Genomic DNA, 23,422 nt, shown 5'->3' with positions numbered 1-23,422 from the left:
ATATTATATCTAGGAAAACAACATCCCTGTAATTCAAGACTCTATGACTGTGGGGTTCTGTACTTTGAGAGAGAGTCTAGGTAATCCTATGCCAGTCAGAAAACCCACTAAGATTTGTGGAGCCAGATCTTATTTGGAGAAAATAAGAACATTATTCTAGAACAAATAAATGAACTAGGTATATTGGTGACTATTTGTGCCCCTTCCTATTTCTTTCCCATCCTTAGTCAACAGCAAACCCAAGATACTGTGCCCTCATTCCCATGATGGCACTTTTGATCCCACACATTTCTGTGATGCAGTAGCATTGGAAAAAACATCAGATCTATTAGCAGCCTATATTTGAAGCTTCAGTTTTGACACTAACTAGTTGCCTTGCCTTGGTGAAATCACTTAATCATTTATTTCACATTTTCTCTTCAGTAAAATATAACTTGAATTCAGCTCTGAATTTCTCTGAGTTCTGAAATTCCTTGGTTCCATGATTCACCAACCACTGTTTGAGAACCAGTAATATCCACCATAATGCATGAGACTCAAGCTAGTAAACAGGCTAGCTCAGTAGCCACCACAGCAAACTCAGCTCTGCTTTTGGATCACTCTTGAAAATAACTGCTAGAAACCTAGGGAAGCCTAGAGTCTGAGGATAACAGAAATAAAAACAAATGATGTTCTGGCGGTGTGTTTTTATAATCCATCTGGCCAGTAGCACAGTGCTTTGTTCATAGAAGACACAGCAGATACTTGTCATTTGATTGATAAACAGATAAAAAGATGATCTGTATTATCTGTTAGTATTCAGGAAACTCAGAAATGACTATATAGTACCTCCGATGATTTGTGCAATGTGTCACCCATCTGGGCTTTATTTTCACTGTATGTCATTGTTATTTATTAAAGAGTATGAATAATTAAGACAGAGACATCTGGCCCTGCCTATCTACCCACACTGAAAGTTTTTTAAAAAGATACACAGAGGAAACTAACATTTATATTTGCACATAAGAGGCTAGCTTAATTTTTTAAGCCCCTACTATAAGGGCCTATTTAGCCATAGTGGCTCCATCTCCATTGAACAGCCATTTTGTTGTTTATGCAGTAAAACTTAAACTGACCCTGCACCCCCACCTCAGCAGACTTACTTAAAAGCAAGTCTGGGGAAACTAGTAAAATATGGTCAACCAGTCCCAGGTAACAGAGCCCAAATATAAGAGCCGGTTAGGCCAGGTGGAGACATCCAATCAGTGGAGCACGCATACTGTCTCCCTAGCTACCAAGGAGTGTGGGCCCCGCCTTTTGGACGCCAATTCTGACCAAGACGATAGGCTAGTTCAAATAGCTACTATGGGATGAATTGTAATTCAATTGGCCACCTGTGTTTGACCTAACATGACTGTGCAGCTTTCTCTGTGTGTTACAATCTCATTGGCCAGCTGTGTGTGGCCAGGCTCAACCACATGGCCTTTGCCCTTTAAAAAGTTAGTCTGTAAGGCAGGGAGGGGTTACCCTCTCTGTAAGAGACAGCCCTGACCTGTCAGTTTGATTCTCGGTGCTGGCGCAAAATAAAGCTTTGCTTGACCTTCGCTTTGTATCAGTCTCGCTCCTTTGATCATGGACATAACACCTACCAGTAAGGCTTTACAAAACAACCTCTCTTCCCAACAATGGTGCCTTGAAGCAAGACTTCTACCAAACTTTGTAGGCATATATTTTTGGATTTGTTATATAGGTACATACATTTATTGTATAGCTATATACACTCTTACTACAGAACAAATGTTCTAGAAGAAATGTCCTGACTAAAGACCAAAAAAGTAAAATTTCTAAGTGCTTTTATTTTTGCAGAAGATCAGAGCTAACACTGTCAGAAAATGAATAACACTCAGACATTCTCACTGTTGTCAAAGGAGTCCACAAAGAAGCGGAACACAGTATTACCTTGGGCATTCCCAGCCCCACCCCCTTGTCAATGCAGATCAAATTCAGATAACCTGCTATGCCAACTGCTTGATTCTCCTGGGTTCTGTGAGAATATAGTTGTCTTTAAAATGAGGTTGCCTTCTAAATACCATCAAAGCTACCTTGAAATACTGGCAAAAGGGTTTAAGCTTTTTCAAATGCCTTTCACCAATCTACAAAAGCAAGCCTGAAAAAAAAAAAAAAAGCAACCAACTCTTTCCTATTCCTTTCAATTATGATCGCAATTATGATGTATTTTTTTCTGGAGTCCACTGTTTGATTTGGAATAGAGACAATTGGTACCCTGTTAAAATTTACCTTGTATGGTTTCATGGATGTGATTTGGTTGAGGGTTCTGTAATGCATATGCCACCTCTGGCATTCTGAAAGCAGTGTTACCTAGGAACACTGGAACAAATGGGAATTATTTGGTTCATTTTCTCCTCACCTCTCATTTCCCATCGTTAACTTCCTCAGTCTTTTTCTCTATCCCTATATAATGTCAGAATAGACTTTTCATGGTTGCTTTTCAGAGACTAAAAAAGACTTTCAAATATTTGAATGATCATCATAATTATTTGTCCACTAACGGCTGTAAACTTTTCATCATAGTTACCACAGACATTTTCCTTAAGACACCTTAATCTCCAATTATTTACAAAATAATAACTAACAAGGAAATATTACATATGTGTCGCAGCCGGCGCGACAAATCGACCAGGAAACGTGAGGGTAAGAGGATGGTGAAAAGAAATGAAGAGACAAAGAGATGGGGGCAGGAGGAGCACTGAGGAGGATGTCCAACAGTGCCGATTTTATTCCACATCTTAAAAGCATTTATAAGGCAGACCACAATAGAAGGAGTAATACATCAGTACCTAGTCAGATGACCGCAAGTTTCTATAACAAGTTTACATTAACTACAAGCAAACCTCGTGATGCCAGGTAGTCTCAGCTAAAGCCATTAGCAAGACATCAACCAGGGAGTGGGTTATGGGAAGTACAGAACAACAAGGACCAACTAAGAATTCATGACCCTGACCACATTGTTCCCTTCTGTAGGGAGAGCGTGTGGGAAGTCACGTAGGCGAGCGCACGACACAGAGCACAAACCCTTTCTCAGTGTTACTCAACTTTCCCATCCTTAACTCCTTGTCAAGGTGTCTGGACTTTAAAGGAGACACAAGTCAGGGCCTGGTTTGATCCACGACCCCAACCATGCCGTAGCCTCCAATACATATGCTTTATACAGATGTCTTATTTCAGTTAACTCTTACAACACCCTTAGGAGACAGAGATTATTAAAATCCCCATTTTATAGTTGGAGAACCATATGCCCATAACTGTTATTTAAAATTTTCATGCTTACTCAGTTAAGCTGAGACCAAGAGAAAATGAGTAAATATGATGGCAAAATATAGAGAGGGTCAGGAACCAGGCTTGCATGCCTCTCGTACAAGAAATCTACTGTCTGACGTTGGGCAAGCTGCTTAAATTTCACTTCCTTATGGCTAAAGTGATCCTACTATCACCTATGACCCCTTCCCATTATTTGTCTATTTAATTATACACATTCTTATTCCACAGAAAGGGTTTAAAGCAGTTTTTAAGGATCCATAAGCTAAAAGATTTTTTAAAAGCAGACAGGAAGGGGAGGTGCCACGAAAAAGTGCAAGAAGTGAGGCTAACACAGAAAAGGCATGTCTTGAAGAATTAGACCCTGGCTATGAACTTGACTCTAAGTCTTTGAGGAGCACCTGCATGACTCAGTAAGTTGGTTAAGCGTCTCACTTCACTCAGGTCATGATCCCAGGATCCTCCGATGGAGCCCCACATCAGGCTCCCTTCTTAGCCTGGAGCCTGCTTCTCCCTCTGCCTCTGCCCCTTCCCAACTTGCAATTCCTCTCTCAATCTCTCTCTTTCTAAAATAAATAAATAAAATCTTAACAACAACAACATAAAACCAAAAAAGCAAAGCAATCATTGAACAAATGAAACCTGCTGAGTTGCTCAACTCCTCCGAGCATTGCAAGGTCAATGAGATCCTGCAACAAGTAATGTTCATTTCCTCTCCCCTCTGCTCTATGGGATGGCTGGTGGTACAGGAGCTGCTAAGAAAGGAAGACTGCCAAAGACAGGCCCTTTAGAGAACTACTGCAAGGTCCTTCCTGCCCTGCTCTATGCCTCTGACACCTACTTGGGGATACAGGGGGCATTGCTCTTCTACCCACACTGCCCTTGCTCTACTGTGGCAAGGATTCTTGAACTAATTACTTAGACCTGCCTCTGAGTGCCTCTAGTTCTCTCATGTTTTAGACATCTCACACAGATCTTATGATACCAGTAAGAGCAAAATAAGTAATAATACTTAAAAGTATTTACCTTACTGAAGCAAGGTAAAATACAACAGAATCAAAAGCACTACCATTTTTAAGGTCTGGAGGCCACTGAGTCTATAACTTTCATTTTCTTTTTTTAACCTCACATTTTCATGCTGTACCAATACCAAATAATTCATGCTATTCTGCTGATGTAAGCTGTGGGGTGGGGGGAGGTGGTGGTTGGGGGAGGAAACAGTGAAGAGATGTGCATCTTGCAAGATTTGGAATGCAACTATTTCATTTATCAGAAATTAATTTAGAGTAGATAAGCTGTTAAAATACTCATTTGAAATACCATTACCAGGAACATCTCTTCTCTTTGCTTCATTTTGTAGTTTTTTAATAAAATGTGTAATGGTGGCGTTAGCGTGTGCATAGCTGTCCACACTGCTTAGCAAACAGTTACTTAATGCCAAGATAGGGGCTCATTTTATAACAAATAACTAGATACAGATTTAGCAGAACAATAAACTTTTTAAAGAAATGTAATCACTGGGATAATCCTTCCCCCCCCCCCAAGGAGTCTTCAGAGAGCTTTCAAAATAGGACCAGGATAGCCACGCACGGTTTCAGAAAATTTGTATGTACTCAAATACAACAGTTGAATTATAACCATAATAAAATATTTTTGGATGTATTAGGATTGATGGTTCAGCTGGTAAGTAAAATTTAAGGGTGAGTGAGAGACAGATGTAGAGAACATCTGTGCTTTCCAACTGAGATGAGTCAAAAAAGGAGAAAAACTACAAAGTCCTCTGGTAAATAAGCTAGGGGCTATTTTCCAATCCAAGCCCATTCCTTAATTTTAATATTAATAAGGACTATTGCTGTTGCTCACTCTGCAATACTGTTCTCTTCCTGGGGCTTCTACTTACTTAGGCTCTTTTGTTTCTTACAAAAGCACATGCCTCTAGAAATATTAATTAGTTTCTCTCTTGATATGTCGGAACTATTCTTTAATTAATGCAATTTTAGTTAGTAAATGGGATTACTTTGTTTTTCAGAACTCCATACTTCTAGGGAGAATCAATATAATGTTTAAAGTTCCTATCTTAAGGAAACTTGCCTGGAAAATATGGAGTTGTTTGGTAGAAGAGTCGGATATATTTGTTATATTAAAGAAAGCAAGTATGTGGAGTTTCAGTACTCTTTTTTTCCTTCATTGCTTCAAGACTTTAAACAATTACATTAATAAGATTTGGGGTGCCTTAGCAGTGAGAACAAATTTTTATTCACTTCTATGTACCTACATAAAAAAGGGGTCAAATTGATTCATTAGTGGGAAAGAAATCTTAAAAGGAAATAATTGTGTCAGGGTTGGGTCTCAAGGGAAACGGACAATATCATAGAATTTTGTTTTCCCCTTATTTCTTTATATTTTAATAACCCACCAACTCTTCTTTCCCCATGCAGTTGTTTTCTAACACATAGTGGTGGTAACAGTATCCAAGATTTCCACTTTTTAAAAGTATGTGTTTAATAAAGTCCCTGGTATTTCTCTAGAGATAATGAAATTGTAAAACAGCATTGCTTTAATAATATAACAATAACATTTTAATTGGTTAGTACTGCCTGTATAGCAAGAAGATCATTTTTCAAATATTTGTTTATCTCTTTGGTCTCTCATATGCCCACAAAAATGAGACACCTTTATAAGTAGTCAATTGATTTTTTTTCCCCTCTTCTCTTCTCTAACTCAACTATGGAGTCAGTACCCTCTTAAGATAGGTTCTCACGTGGCAAATGACTTTTTAAATAGCAGCTAGTAGAGCTAAATCAAAATTTTTTAGAAATATTTCAGGGGTGCCTTGGCAGCTCAGTTGTTAGGCGTCTGCCTTTGGCTCAGGTCATGATCCCAGGGTCCTGAGTTCAAGACCCGCAATGGGCTCCTTGCTCAGTGAGAAGCTTGCTTCTCCCTCTCCCACTCCCCCTGCTTGTGTTCCCTCTCTCACTAACTCTCTCTGTCAAATAAACAATCTTTAATTAAAAAAATAAAAGAAATATTTCATATACTGGCTGTTTTCCAACTGCCTCCCCCACCACCACATGCAAAATAGCTTTTTGTTTTCCGAGTGACCAGAGTGAATAAATGCAGAGTAGCTCCTTCATGCTAATCACTCTGTCAAATGCCTTCAGAGGCATTAACTCAGTTCTTTATACGAGTACCATGAATACAGATGATGATCCCCACTTTACAGATGATTCTAGGGACCTAACTAACAACTGTGGAGAAGAAATAAAACATATTAAAAATGTATTCCAACCAAAGAATATATGCCCAAGCCCAGAATTTAAACCACTAAGAAATGCAGCATGACTTTTTTGTTACACTATGTTTGTCATTTTTGTGCACTCCTGTAGGTACCTGCATTTGCGCACTATAATAACTAATTATATTAAGTTGAAGTAAATGAAGCTAATATAACCAAATTGTCTTGTTCTCTTGATGTGAAACAGAAAATAATTGAACAGGTGAACATATAATACTTTATTAAGTGTCAAAATTAATTGGAAACTGATATGTCACCATAAAAGTAAAAGGCTTAATCACCTCCCCGACCATAAAGTGGCTCTACAAAGTATGTTATTAGTGGGTCCGTGAATCTAATAAGGGAGGACAGAGAAAGTCTTCAAGATGGAGGGAAGGAACATGAGCTCCTGAGCCCATTTGTAGCGGATCCAATTTCGGCTCTATATACTAGCAGAGTGAATTTGTGCAAGTTATTTTATCTCTTTCTCAACTTATTTTTCCACAGTTCAAATATGTAGAGGAGTATCGATAATATTTTATATATTTCTAAAAGTCATCTGCAACAAATATGCCTTTTGATGAGATGGTTTAAATCAATTACTTGTAGGCAATGGCTATGTGTATGTTGCTTTCTGCAACTTTTGCATGTGTTTGAAATATCTCAGTTGTTTAAAAAGAGTAAAATAAATGTATCAATAGCATGACAACTGATAATATCTACTTCTAGGTGGAGGGCTGAAGTGGACTTTAAGTCAGATCTCATATATAAAGTAGATAACACATAGTAGGTATCTCTCAAATATTTGTCTCCCTTTTCATGTGCAATTATTTTCTTGCAATACACCATCACCTTCTCCATCACAAATTTCAACCACAAACTCTAACACGGAGTTTCCAGTAAAGCAAGTCAGTACTAATGTCAGTAGTGACTGATAAAATACTAATTAAGCATCTACTACATAGGAAAATCAAGTAACATTGGAAGCAAATTTTATTTAAAATTTTTAGAAAAACCTCCATAATCTCATTTTGAATAGTAACTGATAACTAGTTATGTAAAATTCAATATTCTTCTCAGTGTTTCTCCAAAAAGATGAAATAAAAACTTAAAGCACTTTCAGTATCACCATTGAAATTTATATATATCCAAACAGATCCAAAAAGGAACTCAGATACGTATGTCTTACTTTTTCTTATTAAAATAAATTCTATAGTTAAACATAATAAACAAGACATATGAAAATTAATCATAAAGTCAGTTCCAAAATATTGTTTTTTTCCTTCAATAACTGATTTCAGGCATTTTGGCAAAAATCCAAACCATGCATTAGGCACATAGACAAAAAGACTATTCTGAAAAAAGCTATTTCTTTTGCAGGTGGCTAAAATCCTTTGTAAAGATTCAGAGATTAGTGTGAAGCTGTCGAAACATGGTAAGGTCTCATTTTTCCTCATCTTCTCTCATTCTCAAATGGCCTACTAAATGTCCCATTCAGTTATAAATAGAAATTAAATAATTTTTTCTCTAATAAACAGCAACTCAAGTTATAGAGTCCAAATGATAGGTGTCCTAGTGTTTAAATATATAATTGCAGTGCTTGAATGTGTAGATAAATTACTAGGACAGAAACTACATGATTAACTATTGATTGATGTGGCAGGGTATTTTAGGATCCACAGTAATGGGAGGACTAAATCTATTTATTTGTGAAAATACATGGCTGTTTAAGTTAGATTCATGAAGCTACACAATTCTGAAAGGACGTGCAGCAAACCAGAAATATGGGAGCATTATGGAAGAAGGTGGGTCACATGTGTCTGCACATGAGACAGAGATCTGATCATATTTGACCATGTTACAAAACACGTCTTTTTTCTAAGTTGTTATATAAAGACTACTTCAAAAGTTAATGGCTTAATACACAGGCATGGAAATAGGATTAGAAACAACATGAGCTTTGGAAACTTGGCTTTGACCCTAGTAACCCCAATTAGGATTAGAGAAATATTTCCTTTAACAGTCTGCAGGTGTGCTATCAAAAAGGCAATGCAACGCAGTAAGACAATGTAATGCTCTGAGTGTCACTACCTGGGGTGATACTGAAAATGCGATGCAACCTAGTGAAAGACAATGTGATGCTCTGAGTGTCGCTGCCTGGTGAGTTCAGACCAATAACAACAGGGAAAATATCATCCAAGCTGCAAGCATTGTTTGTGCTCCATTTGTGAACATCACAACGTGCCAGACTTGTAATGAAGGAGTTTTCTAGAATTTGCTTAGCCATTAAAAACTTCCAAGGTATTGCCATGTTAGTAGACTGATGGATTATAGAACCAAGAAATAAATACTAGCTAGAATTAAGATACAAATTCAGCTCCTGAACACTTGTTTGTGAAAGTCAGTGCCCTAATTTGATATGAATATCAGACCTGTGAACCCAAGCATAAAGCCTGGAAACTGTTTTCCTGGTCCATGTTAATTCCTATTTTTTTTTTTAAGATTTTATTTATTTATTTGACAGACAGAGATCACAAGCAGGCAGAGAGGCAGGCAGAGAGAGAGGAGGAAGCAGGCTCCCCACTGAGCAGAGAGCCTGATGGGCTCAATCCCAGGACCCTGGGACCATGACCTGAGCTGAAGGCAGAGGCTTTAACCCACCGGCCACCCAATGAGCCACCTCATTTAATGTGATGGCACCTGGTCACGTTAATTCTTACAGAAAGTGAGACATCAGGAGAAAGTTGAAATGTTGGTCATAGTTTTCACTTCATTATGATGTCTTAAATTCTTCTATGCTTAAGCCTTGAAATTTTTTCTGTGTGATTTTCATTAATTACTGCAAAAAAAAAAAAATGTGACCAAGATTGCACAATCATCTTTTAAACTATTATTAACTATTTCTAATCTGTTTTCCAAAGCACCAGAAAAATTTCTCAACATCTAACAGATCCCCTGCACCTGCACTGGAACTTTGAAGCAGCCCCACTAGCAGCCTCAGTGTCCCAACAAGTCCAGAAAAATATCGCTCAGTGATAGAGACTTTCAGATGAACCCAAATCTTATTCTTCACTTGGCGTCTCCCTTGGAAGGAATGAATTTGTTCTATATGGTTTTATTGATTGATTGATTGATTGATTAACATATAATGTATTATTTTCTTCAGCGATACAGGTCTGTGAATCACCAGTCTTACATAATTTGATCTACACGTTTTTGTAACAAAAAGCTAGTCTCTAACACAGGATTTTGTGTTCAAAACCCATGCAGGCAACTCTGCAATTACCAACCAAGGCAGAAGTCTCTCTGGCTGCTACTTTTGTCAGTATGTTCACTTTGCCATATCCACCCCATTTTAGGGTTACCTCCTCCACCAATAATCACCTCTCAATAAGCCTCCTGTGGGTCTTCTCTAGCTTTGGTGATACTGTAAGCAAATGTACATGCATGCCTGATCAGTTCTGAAGATAACGTGTTCAGGCCCTTGACCACACTGAAATCAAGCTTCCCCTGATGGTACTAACTTCCTATTTTTTTCCTATCAGAAGGGGTTTCCTTGTTTGTTATGCTTCTTGGAGTCCATTAGTCTACCCCCATACCTCAAGAAGGCTTCCCCTTGACAAACACATTACATCCTTGAATGCCCCTCTCTCTGTGCTTATCATATTATCATGTATCAGCCTTTGAATCTTTCGTTTTCATGGTAAAATTTATCATCAAACTTCCAACAGCCTCATCACAAATTCTCACTTCCATATTTCCATTCCATTTCCATCCTTCAGAAGTGTAGATGCCTCTCCTACCCTGATCTGACTGCTCATTGTGTCACTTCTGAGGAAAAAGTTAATAGATTTTAATTGTTCCATTTCTCCTCTTGTTCATCCCTTCTCATCTTCTCTCCTTCCCCAATATCACTTCCAATACTGTGTTTCTGTCCTATTGTTTCATATTAGAGTCTCACATGCTAGACCAACTTACTTTCTTCCTCATTTAGCTTAAACTCCAGAATTCAATTTACCATCCATATGCACACTTGCACTCCTGAATCATATCCTTGGTCTCCAGAAGTTCCACCTTGTGAAACCCACTGCCTCTCTCTTTATAGCACTCTTTCCACTTATAATAAAGTCATTGACTTTATTATAATGACTACTTATCATTAGTCTTGAAGACTTTTTACACATATTTCCTTCAGTCTGTTTGCCTTTCAATTTGGATTATGCTTGTTCATATAGTTGTTGTTTTTTGTTTTTTAAATAGGGCAGCCTAAACTGTCAGCTTTTTATTTCTAAAAAAAAAAAAAATCAATGGTGAGACACCTGGGTGGCTCAGTCAGTCAAGTGCCTGACTCTTGATTTTGGCTCAGGTCATGATCTCTGCCTTGTGAGATCAAGCCCAGCAGTGGGCTCTAAGCTCAGCAAGGAGTCTGCCTAAGATTCTCTTCCTCATCCTCTGCTCCTCCCCCTCCTCATGCTCTCTAGCTGTCTTTCTCTTTCTCTCTTTCTCTCAAATAAATAAATAAATCTTACAAAAAAAAAAAAATCAGTGGCATTCCTTTACCTATGCTGGGACATGGAGAGTACATTGATGAACTTGAGGTTCAAATTTGGTCACTTCAATGAGCATTTATTAGATACAAATACACTAAATACAATGGATAAGTAGAAGAATAGCTCCTAGTTGTAAGGAGCTTGCAATCTTTGTGGACAAATGAACACAGAAGCAAATACCCATATTACTTAGCAAGTACAATGAGAGATGAATATTAAGCATATAGGAGTACAAAGGAGGTGTCAAATGCCTCTTGGAAGGCAGGAATGTGAGAGAATGTATCCAGAGGAGGATGGAATTCGAGGTGAATCTCAGAAAGTCAAAAAGAGGTATCTGGGGAAGAAAGAGGGGTAGATACTTTAGAAAGAGAAAACAGCAGGCTATGTGCAAGACCATGAAAACATGTAGATAGGAACAAAGAGTAGGATGGCCATATATCCAGTCACCTTCTGAATCTGCATCCCCAATATAAGAATAATTTCCTCATTTAGTCTCAAAAGTTCCCTGTTTCAATAATAAGCTAAATCATAATTAGAGTATTCAAAGGGAAAAGTGGAAGAAATGCATTTGGAGAAGTTATTCCAAATGTCCTATAGTTTGAGAACCCTATCCTGTAGTTTTTGAAATCCCCGAAGGGTCTGAAACACTTGGAAATGTCGCCTGGTTAGACTTACATTTTTGATAGGTTTCTCCCATGCCTTATGTGAGTGACGCAGTTAACTGAACAGATTAGAGAAATGGAAACTAGTTAGCTGTTACAAGGGTTGGGTGAGGGCTGATTAAGATCTCAATGGGTGTAGTCCTGATAGAACTGATAAGAAGGGTGGGAGAAATATTTAGCTGAGAAATATTTAGCATATAAAATCAGTATGTGATTGAGTGATTGGAAATAATAGCTAAATATACTGGGGAAATACTTCTGCAGCAAGAGACCAGGGGAGTGCTACCATTTCATATACTGACAGGTAAAGGATAAGCTGCTAATAGGAATGTCAAGTGGAACAGGCAGTAGAGAGTTACATTTTAACAGAGAGTTTTGGGATGGAGATAAAGTGTGAAAAGGCACAAACGACTAAAATTTGGAAATTACCTTACGCTTGCCCAGGAAATTTAAAACTGCCTTTGGGGCACCTGGGTGGCTCAGTGGGTTAAGCCACTGCCTTCGGCTCAGTTCATGATCTCAGGGTCCTGGGATCAAGTCCCACATCGGGCTCTCTGCTCAGCAGGGAGCCTGCTTCCTCCTCTCTCTCTGCCTGCCTCTCTGCCTACTTCTGATCTCTCTCTCTCTCTCTCTGTCAAATAAATAAATAAATAAATAATCTTTAAAACTGCCTTTGGAACCTTGGAAAAGCTGTCTTGTTCTTCTAAGTCCTCTCTCCCTACATTGGTGTTTCCCTCAGTGTTATACTCTCCTGAGGATTTGAGCTATGCTCACTCCATCTCTATATGCCTTATATCTCTTAGAAGAGAAAAATCATTCAGTAAATGTTTATTAAATTAAAAGATCCTTAATAGAATAAAATACCATTTTAGTCTATGGAGGACATATAACTAATGATTGGGTTAAATTTATGTGGGATACCAGAGGACAGCAAAATGCCTACATGCATCTGTTCCAATAAGAGATAACTCCATCTGAGACTATAACCCACTATAACCCAAAGCAAAGAGAAAGAGGTCAGACTTCCATGACATGACTTTCAAAGGTGAAACACCCACCTGCATAGTTGCCTAAAAGAATAGATATTTATTCAATCACTTCTAACCTGTGGGAGTCAGGTCTGTCTCAAGCAATGTGGCTCAGATTCAGAAAACTGTCAACTTGGCCTATGAGCAATAGGAGGTTCCTCAATATACTCCCACCCAATTAAAACCTAGAGTGAATATCGAAAAAATAGAAACATTTTGTTCACTTTGGGAAAAAGACAAATTAGACCTGGATAATTATTTGAGTTAAATTAGGAAAGTCATTATTTTCCACTTAGACAACTTCTTTAACCATAAAGGTGTTTTTGGCTTTGTTGTTTTGTTTTGGTTTTTGGGTTTTTTGGCTGGTGTTAAGTTTTGTAAGACACTCCTCGGGGAATACTGTAAGTCTTATTTTTCTTCACACTGATATAGAAAATAAAAATGGAAAAATTCTAGTGGAAAGAAAAAAATTAATATCTGATACCACACTAATTCTAATCCTAAATCACTGTATCTTAATGGGATGGAGGTATTTTATAGAAGGTTAAAAGTTCTTGTTTTATTTATTTACTTTTTTTTTTTTGCTGAGATTATTTTTTTTGCTTTGATTATTTTTAAGAGGTTGGTCTTAGTCTTTTAATTGTTATTTATATCAATGTAATTTCTATATTTGGAGAAAAATTTCCAGAAGGATCCAAGGACGAGTGCATAGCATTAGAAAGTATAATTTAAAGAGGGTTCTGTTGTGGAGATCTCCCATCTCAGTATCCTTCAGGGTAGGAAAAAAGGTTAGATTACGATACCCCTGCGCATTCATTTCACATTCTGGAACGCTTGGGTAATTTTGTCCAAAGTGTCCAAAGTGATGAAAGTGAAATAAATCCATCATCTATGACCACTACTGGAAAATTAGAAAAAAAACTACACTTAGATTCTCAGAAATGTGTGCTTTCTATTGAAGGGAAAATTTAAAATAAGGCTACTCAATGCAGTGATGGTCGTCGCGGGGCAGGTTCATCTTGTTGGAAGTGCTCTCACTCTTATCCCATAAAAATCAAGACTACAATATAGTGGTAGTGCTGTATATCTAGTGATATTCTGCCTAGCAATATAACTAGATAAAGACAGGAGAGCTAAAGCACTTAAGTAATGTGGTCCATGGCCGTCCATAAATGACAACTAGCTAGTAGAATGGAATGCACAGAGCAGGATTTATTTCAAAATTCGATGAACTGGAGGTTTTACTTCCTCACTTTCTAAAAATTTTAGGTAATATGTTCTCAGAATTTTTTCATTGTTTTGCTGTGATTTTCAAGCTTGGTTTCATCCTGGATTATGACCTTTCAGTGAGCCAAAGCAGAAATATGTCTCTGAGTGCTATGGGTCAGCCCATCCAAAGCAGAATGTGATTTACTCTCTTGATTGAGCATGTTCTTTGAGTCAGGAGTCTACAGATAGTATGTGATAGAAGATAAAACAAGAAACAAGAAACTGATGGCTTTTCTCACTATTATAATGCATCTGTCCTGTTAAAAGGTATATTTAAGATTTATTTACTGTTATTTTAGAGGGGGATAGGAGCTAGAGGGAAAGAAAGAGTCTTAAGCAGGCTCCCTGCTGAGCATGAAGACTTATGTGGGGCTCTATCTCACCACCCTGAGATGAAACCAAGCATCAGATAGTTAACTAACTGTGCCATTCAGGTGCCCTAAAATACAATTATTTAAAAAGGTTCTGGAATTCTCAAAAAACATATCCAGGATAATCAGCATACTTCTCTACCAGAGACCTTACAATATTGCATATCTTTTATTATTCTGTATTCTTATTTTTCTGAAAGACTATGAACTTCTTAAGACAAGCATAAGATATTAATTTTTAAAATACTGGATCTGAAGCATGTTGCGGTAACAATAAAATACTCAGTGAATGAATAATATATATAATGAACATAAAATAAGCAACCAATATATATATTGGCATGTGACAGATACAATGCATACACTAGACTTGGCTTCATGCCATGAGAGAGAAGAGTTATACTGAGCCCCTTTGAATCCCAATACTACCTGTCATCCTATTTTTTTTTTAAAGATTTTATTTATCCATTTGACAGAGATCACAAGTAGGCAGAGAGAGAGAGGGAAGCAGGCTCCTTGCCGAGCAAAGAGCCCGATGTGGGACTCGATCCCAGAACTATGGGATCATGACTTGAGCCGAAGGCAGAGGTTTTAAACCCACTGAGCCACCCAGGTGCCCCTGTCATCCTATTTTTTAAGAAAGTTACATGCTGTATCATTTCATAATATAATTGCACCAAGTAAAAGTTAAATGCTTGGGGCGCCTGGGTGGCTCAGTGGATTAAAGCCTTTGCCTTCGGCTCGGGTCGTGATCCCAGGGTCCTGGGATCGAGCCCCATGTTGGGCTTTCTGCTCTGCGGGGAGCCTGCTTCCTCCTCTCTCTCTCTCTGCCTGCCTTTCTGCCTACTTGTGATCTCTGTCAAATGGATAAATAAAATCTTAAAAAAAAAAAAAAAAGTTAAATGCTTATGTATGTTTAGTAACAACACATTTTGCATTTATCAGTAGGAAAAATACATTATTTTAAGTAACTCAAAACAGAATTATTCCTATTTGTATGATGAAAGTTCAGAGGGAAAAACTCACCATCCCCATGTAATACAGTTTGGCTAAATAATGTGTGCCATTAATAGAAACACATGCTTCTAAAAACCTACCTTAGTTCTCAGTCCTTGGAAACACTGGTTGTGTATCATTGTGGTCCACTTCTTTGTTCTCATACATCTTAATCTCTGTAAAAGGAGTATGACTCCATTTTTTTATGTTGGCTGATGGCTCTTACGTAAGAGCCCTCTTCATCCCTGTCCCACATCTGAGCCAGCTGATAAGAAAGCCCAGTTGCTCTCTCCTTAGGTGTTGGTGAGATATTCAAACTACAGGAGCCTCTAACAAGCAACACTCTTAGCTTGGACTCCACCCCTAAAAACTGTAAAATTCCCAAGGCAGTCAACTTGCTCTGCTTTCTCCAGAAAAATCTCAATTATACAGGCAATAAGTATTTTCATAGCCACTGTGTGTGTGTGTGTTTGTGTGTGTGCACGTGCACATGTATGTGGGGGGGGCATCATTAGTCTCAACATTCAAACCAAATTTTGGGTTGGGATTCAATGTAAATCTATGCCATAGCTCCCACAGTCTAATCTCCTAGATTTTGGTAATTTGGTTATCCGCCTCTGCTTCTCCTCTTAGGAGGAGAGCAACAAGCTGAAATAGTATGTGTCTCCAGGTTATACTCAAAAGCTAGCCAAAGGGAACTGCAGCTTTAATACAGCAAGAACTCAGGGGGAAGTGCGGAAGTGATATTATTATTAGCTGAACTTGAAAACATCCACCTGCCTAATTCTCAATTGGCTCTGGCATCAACAGTCTTTTTAGAAGATGTTCAACCAGCATTATTAGCAGAGGGTGCTGAGAAGAGCAGAAAATTACTCTTTTTATGCCTACATTTGATTGGCCTCTTGCAGTACATTAATATAAGGATATGTGGCACCATTTCCAAAACTAATGTTAAGGAAATTATCACAGACAGAAGAAAAGCTGATTTTCAACATTTAAATAGCACATTCTCAAAGTGAAAAATGCCCACTTATGGTTTATTCATAAAACAATAACTGTTTAAAGTACAACTTAGACTTTATATGTGCCAAGTACTGTGCTAAGTATTTTATATGCATTATTGCTTTTATCATGATAAAACCCCTATAGATTGGATGTTATCATTACTGAGATCCATATTCAAGGTCCATTATCTCATGGACTCATTATATGGCTTCAAATCTACATTGGTAAGGCTATGAATTTTCTTGTCTCTTGACAATAGTATAATAGGTCTTTATTAAGCTAAACAGCAGCCAAGCTTGAGAAAAGGGTGCCTTTTTTATAAAGTAATGTAGGGAGACTTTATCTGTCACAGTTGATTGATGAAACATACATAAACACTGCACAAGATGTTATATTCATTTCAGCTACATTGCCCTAAAGATATGTACACCATGAATTTGGATAGCAAGATAGTTGAAGAAATGCCTTTAGATTTTTTTCAATGGTTAATTACTGAATTATGTCAAAGTAAAATCCTGGAAACCGTGAGGAAGTAGAGAAAGATACAAGTCATGTTGTTGACTCCAACATGTTTACAGTATACCTGAGAAGATCACATATGACTCTGTAGTTTGTCTAGTTTTTAATAATTCAAAGTGTTAATTCATTACATTAATACAAGTAGTAATATATGACAAGTACATCTTTAAAAACAGTACCGGTTTTTAAGTGTTACTTTTGAATTTCTTTTGTACTAAGTCAGTATCTAAATTGATTGATACCCTCTTCTTTTGGAAAAAGGAAATGTTTCAGTTTAAAATAGCTTATCTAAGAATTCATTGTTTTAAACCAACTTATGCATCGTCAACAGGTATATAATTTAAGTGGAAAACAGCAGGGGGGGCTCAAAGACAGGTTGGACAAATTAAGGGTTGTACCTCTGTACAGAAACAATCAGTCGATCTGGTGGCTCCCTCCCCCTTCAATGGATGAATGGATAAGGAAGATGTGGTCCATATACACTATGGAGTATTATGCCTCCATCAGAAAGGATGAATACCCAACTTTTGTAGCAACATGGATGGGACTGGAAGAGATTATGCTGAGTGAAATAAGTCAAGCAGAGAGAGTCAATTATCATATGGTTTCACTTATTTGTGGAGCATAACAAATAGCATGGAGGACAAGGGGAGTTAGAGAGGAGAAGGGAGTTGGGGGAAATTGGGAGGGGAGGTGAACCATGAGAGACTATGGACTCTGAAAAACAATCTGAGGGGTTTGAAGCGGCGGTGGGTGGGAGGTTGGGGGAACCAGGTGGTGGGTATTAGAGAGGGCACGGATTGGGTGTGGTGCAAAAATAATGAATACTGTTATGCTAAAAATTAAAAAAAAAGAGTACAGAAACAATTATTTTAAGACAGTTTTGAAAAGAAGAAAAAGAAATAAGAATAGAAATGCACACCAAAATTATTAGATGACATTTTATACAGGCTGAAGTAATTCCTAGCAAAACAATGAACGAGGTACACAGAGGAACACTTTCTAATAGGGAACGCTTCAAAAGGCTGGATAAAATAGCTAAGCCGGTGGTGGGTATTAGAGAGGGCATGGATTGCATGGAGCACTGGGTTTGGTGCAAAAACAAAGAATACTGTTATGCTGAAAATAAAAAAAAATTTTTTAATGGCTAAGAAAAAAATTTTTTTAACATGCACAAAATCACTAGACATCAGGAAAATGCAAATTAAAACTACAATGACATAATTATTATATACCCATCAAAATGGTTAAAATGAAAAAAAAGACATATAATAGCAAACGTTGGCAAGAATGTGGAAAATTAGAAAACGGAGACAATATTGCTTGAAATCTAAATTTGAAAACCTACTTGGGAAAGCTGTTGCCAGTATCTTCTAAAACTGAAAAAACTCATGACTCACGATCAAGCAATTTCATTTTTGGTTACACACCTAACAGAAAAGTAAACTTATATACACAAAAAAGAGATGTATAATAATGTTCATAGTGGCATGATTTGTAATAACTTCAAATAAAAAAAAAAGGCTTATCAATGATAAAATAGATGAATAATATATGGCATACTCTTATGAGGATGAAAATGAAATACAACGGTATATATAAAGAAGATGAATTTTCCAAATACAATAGTGAGAGGGAAAAAAAAAAAGCCAGACACTAGTAACACATGAGAAGCTAGACACTTAAAGGGTATATTCTCTTTAATGAATAATGTCATCGATGGTGTTAGAAGGTTAGCAATTACTCCTGGAAGATCATATCTGGACAAGGGCACAAAGGGGGCTTCTGCAACTTGATAACCTTCTGCTTCTTGAACCAGCTGCTAGTTAATGAGCAAGTTCACTTCATGAACATTCATCATGCTGTATATTCAGGTTTGTGTGCCTCTCAATAATGATATAAGTCATCAAGATCTGCTCTAAATATTATACTGGATATTTGCTTGAAAGCATTAAGTTCAAAGTTATAATTTGAGTCCTGAAATTAAGAAAGAATAGTTTTACAGAGATAAGCACTGGAGTTGTTTACCTTGAAGGCATCTGCCAGCCCTTTGTGTGCCAGGGAAAGAATCAAACCTGGGGTCTACATGGAGGAGAAAGTCATATTCAGACTCCATATGAAATCTCACAACTAAAAGTCAATACCCAGAGTGAGGGTACTAGATAAACTTCCATGCAGAACAAGATGTATCTTGCTTCCAGGCAGCCTATTAAAAAACAAAACCGTTTCGGGCTGCCTGGGTGGCTCAGTGGGTTAAGCCTCTGCCTTCAGCTCAGGTCATGATCTCAGGGTCCTCGGATCGAGTCCCGCATCAGGCTCTCTGCTAGGCAGGGAGCCTGCTCCTTCTTCTCTCTCTCTACTTGTGATCTCTCTCTGTCAAATAAATAAAATCATTTAAAAAAAGAAGTTTCTTCTAAAAATTTCTAATCACAAGTGTGTACTCATATTGTATTGGATACTTCTCTGGCCTGAAAGTTCAACACTTAGTTTGAAGTAGGTCTATGGTTAGTAGATCACACATTTACTTGTTGTAAGCAAATTACCTCAAAAAAAATACACTTTAAACACAAATAATTCCCACAGATAAAATACTATGGAGCATCACAGAAAAATAACTGAATGCATAAGAAGTAATCTCCCATGAAAAATAATCAACAGAAATAATAAGCTATAGAAATAGACCACAAAGACTACAGATATTGGAAATAGCAAACAACTATAATAAAATATTTAATCTATTTAAAGAATAGAAGAAATGACAGAATAGCTGATGAGCAGGAAACCATTAAAAACCATTAGGCATATTTAAAATAGAAACAAATAGAATCTTTAAAATTTAACATCTATGGGCATCTGGGTGGCTCAGTCACTTAAGCATCTGCCTTTACCTCAGGTAATGATCCCAGAGTCTTGGTATTGAGCCCCGCATCAGACTCCCTACTAGTGGGGAGCCTGTTTCTCCCTCTTTCACTCCCTCTATTGTACTCTCTTTCTCTATCAAATAAATAAATAAAATCTTTAAAAATTAAAATTGAACATCTAATAACTAAAATTAGAAACTCAATAAACAGAATAAGCAACAGATTAGACAGATGAAGGTTGGAGTAGTAGGCCAGAAAACATAAATGAATCAAGCTGTCAGAAAGCAATACAGAGAAAAAAGAGATGAAAAATATGAAAGGTTAAGAGAAGCGGATGATAGAGTGAGAAGGTTGACATATGTTTTACTGTGATTTTAGAGGGAAGAATAAAAGGAATATTAGTGAGCTAGTATTTAGAAGTGTAATGGTTACGAGTTGTCCAGACACCTATGCTTATATGTAGGAAGGTTGGTAAATCTTACATAGGGCAAATTTTAATAAAATCAATGTCTGGACACATTAGTTGAAATTGTTCAACAAAGATAAAAAGAACAATTTGTTTGTCTGTTTGTTTGTTTGTTTGTTTTTTAAAAAGAACAATTTAAAAGCACCCACAAGAGAAGAGATAGAGCAAAAGAACACCAACCAGACTGGAAGGTGATTTCTTTTTTTCTTTCTTTCTTTTTCTTTCTTTTTTTTTTTTTTTTAAGAGTTTTTATTTATTTATTTATTTGACTGTTTGACAGAGAGAGACACAGCAAGAGAGGGAACACAGGCAGGGGGAGTGGGAGAGGGAGAAGTAGGCCTCCCACCGCAGCCTTGATCCTAGGACCCTGGGATCATGACCCGAGCTGAATGCAGACATTTAACAACTGAGTCACACAGGCACCCCAGAAGGTGATTTCTTAAAAGACAATTTAGTACTATCTTCAATAAAGTGCTTAGAAGAAAAGTTGTCAACCTAGAAACACACATTCAGCAAAACCATCTTTTAAGTACACGCGCAAAATAAAGATCTTAAGAAAATCAAACATTAAGAGAATTGTCTACTATGGGGCACTACTGGAACTTCTAGGAAGATATATTTGAAGAATAAGGAAGGGCTGAGATGCCAAGAACAATGGTGAACAAAAAATAAATAAAATAGAATACACATTAGTAAACATTCAGAAAAATAGACTTATCAAGATAATAATAATAATGTCCACAATGTGAAGTAAGCATGAAGAGAATTAAAATCCATTTTTCTTGTATTGTTAAAGGGGAGGGTAAAGAAGCTGTTTAATTTTAGCCTTTAAAAATATAATATATAAGAAAAGTTTTCTAGAGCTATTATTAAAATTGAGGAAAAAAACCCTTAAAATTAGAAGGAAAAATATAATGAGAAAAGGATGGAGGTCACTTTGATCCAAAATGATACAAGCAAAGAAGGAAGTAAAGAGAAAGCAAATATAAAATAGGATAAATAGGAAGCCTCAAATAATATATTTGCATATTATGACTATAAGTAATCAAATGTTCATGAATCCACTAATATTTCCAGTTAAACCAAGTTTCTATACATGTCAGAGAATAAGTATTATACAAATTATCTTCTTTGATAACAATGAAACAAAGTTAGGAATTAGTAACTATATATATTTTTTTAAAAAAAACCTTTCGGGAAAATATTAGAAGGATTTCTAAATAATACTTGGGTCAGATATGATATCGTGACATAATTTAGGAAATATTTAAAACTAAATAACAAATATACTGTGAATCAAATGTGTGGGATGCAAGTAAAACTAAAATTAAATGGAAATACTAGAAATAAATGAAAGCTAAAAAATCAATGCACAAGGCAACTTGCTTAAAAATACAGCAAAAATAGAAAAATAAACCCAAAGAAAGCAGAAGTAAAAAAATAATAATGGTGGGGTGCCTGGGTGGTTCAGTGGGGTGCCTTCCATTCAGGTCATGACCCCAGGGTCCTCGGATTGAGCCCCGCATCAGGCTCTCTGCTCAGCTAGCTTCCTCCTCTCTCCTCTCTCTCTGCCTGCCTCTCTGCCTACTTGTGATCTGTCTGTCAAATAAATAAATAAAATCTTAAAAAAAACAATGATAAGGAAAAAATATTCATAATGGAGAAAAAATAAAGTAATACAAATTTAAAAATCAAAAGTCCTTTGGATAAACCAAAAATGTAGTCTGGCAAACTGACAAAAAGAATAGAGGAAGAGAGAAAATATATATATATTTTTTTAATTTTGTAAAGGAAATTTGGGAAGGAAAAGAATGGAAAATATGAGAGACAGAGATAGGTAGATGACAGGATATGTGCACAGATGGATAGAGAGACAAATAGACATCCATACAAATTATAGTAAGAACTTAATGGAGGTGTAACTTACCCAGAAAAATACAGAACAGGAAGTGTAGACAAAAGAACCAGTTTGCATTTATGTGGATAAAGCAAGAAAATGCAATGCATCTGGGTAAAGTTCTCGGTGAAAACTGCTGAGCAAAAGGAACACAATGAAAAGCGGCTGCACCAGGGATCCCAACAGGTGGGAGGCGGCCTAAATATAAAACTATACTATCACTCAAGTCTCCTTTTTTTTTTTTTTGCCCTTTTTTAGAGCCCTTCCTGTTGTACTATAAGAAACTTAAATCTAAGTTATACTACAATTTAATTTGAGAAAGGTAGAGTTTGAATTACTTATGACCAAAAACAAAAATGAAAAGCAAGTTTACAACCTGGTCTTACTCAACAGCATGTTCTTGATTGCAAAATGGCAAGAGATGTGACTACAACTGTAGAATTTGACCTAGCGATTCTACCACTCAGAATTTATCCTAAACAGCTAATTTAAAAGATGAAAAAAATTCAGAAGATGTTTCCAGAAACATTATTCATAACAACAGTAAATGAGGCAAAACCAGAAAAAAAACCCCAAACCAAACATACACATAGAAATCTTCAAGTCAGAATATAATGTGGCAATCAAAATGATGTTTGAAGATTGGCAGAGGACAGATAACTTTTTTAAAAGATTTTATTTATTATTTATTTATTTGAGAGAGAGAGCATGAGTGAGGAGAAGGTCAGAGGGAGAAGCAGACTCCCCATGGAGCTGGGAGCCTGATGCGAAACTCGATCCCGGGACTCTGGGATCATGACCTGAGCTGAAGGCAGTCGTCCAACCAACTGAGCCACCCAGGCATCCCAAGGACAGATAATTGTTTAAGGAATGATGTCAGGTTTTGAAAGTAGAATAAAAATTCATATATGATTATAGCTACATAAAATTTGTGTACCAACAAAGAACATTTGGAAGGGACAGAAGAAAAGAAAATTGTTGTTTCAGTGGTAGGCTTATGGCTAATTTTAAAAATCTGTATTTTATATATATTTGGAGACTAATATATATTTTTGTAATTTTATGTCTGCCTATTGACTAACATGAACAATTGTAGTAAGGACAGACAAACCATTTGATAGTTAGTATTTTTATAAATTCACAGGAAATTCACAGAACTAGAAAAAAGAGCATACAATTCTTTAACATTAGATTATCTTTAACATTAGA

General features: G+C 36.8%; 1 protein-coding gene across 17 annotated transcripts in view; it reads right to left on the bottom strand.

Moving 5' to 3' along the window:
* PDE4D (phosphodiesterase 4D) overlaps positions 1-23,422 on the bottom strand; it is a 1,511,392-nt gene that overhangs the window by 469,775 nt on the left and 1,018,195 nt on the right. The window lies entirely within an intron of this gene.

This window comes from Mustela nivalis (assembly GCF_964662115.1).
Source record: "Mustela nivalis genome assembly, chromosome: 3".
Classification (NCBI taxonomy): domain Eukaryota; kingdom Metazoa; phylum Chordata; class Mammalia; order Carnivora; family Mustelidae; genus Mustela; species Mustela nivalis.
Note: the sequence above shows the minus strand (reverse complement) of the source record. Positions and strands in the feature narration are given on the sequence as shown.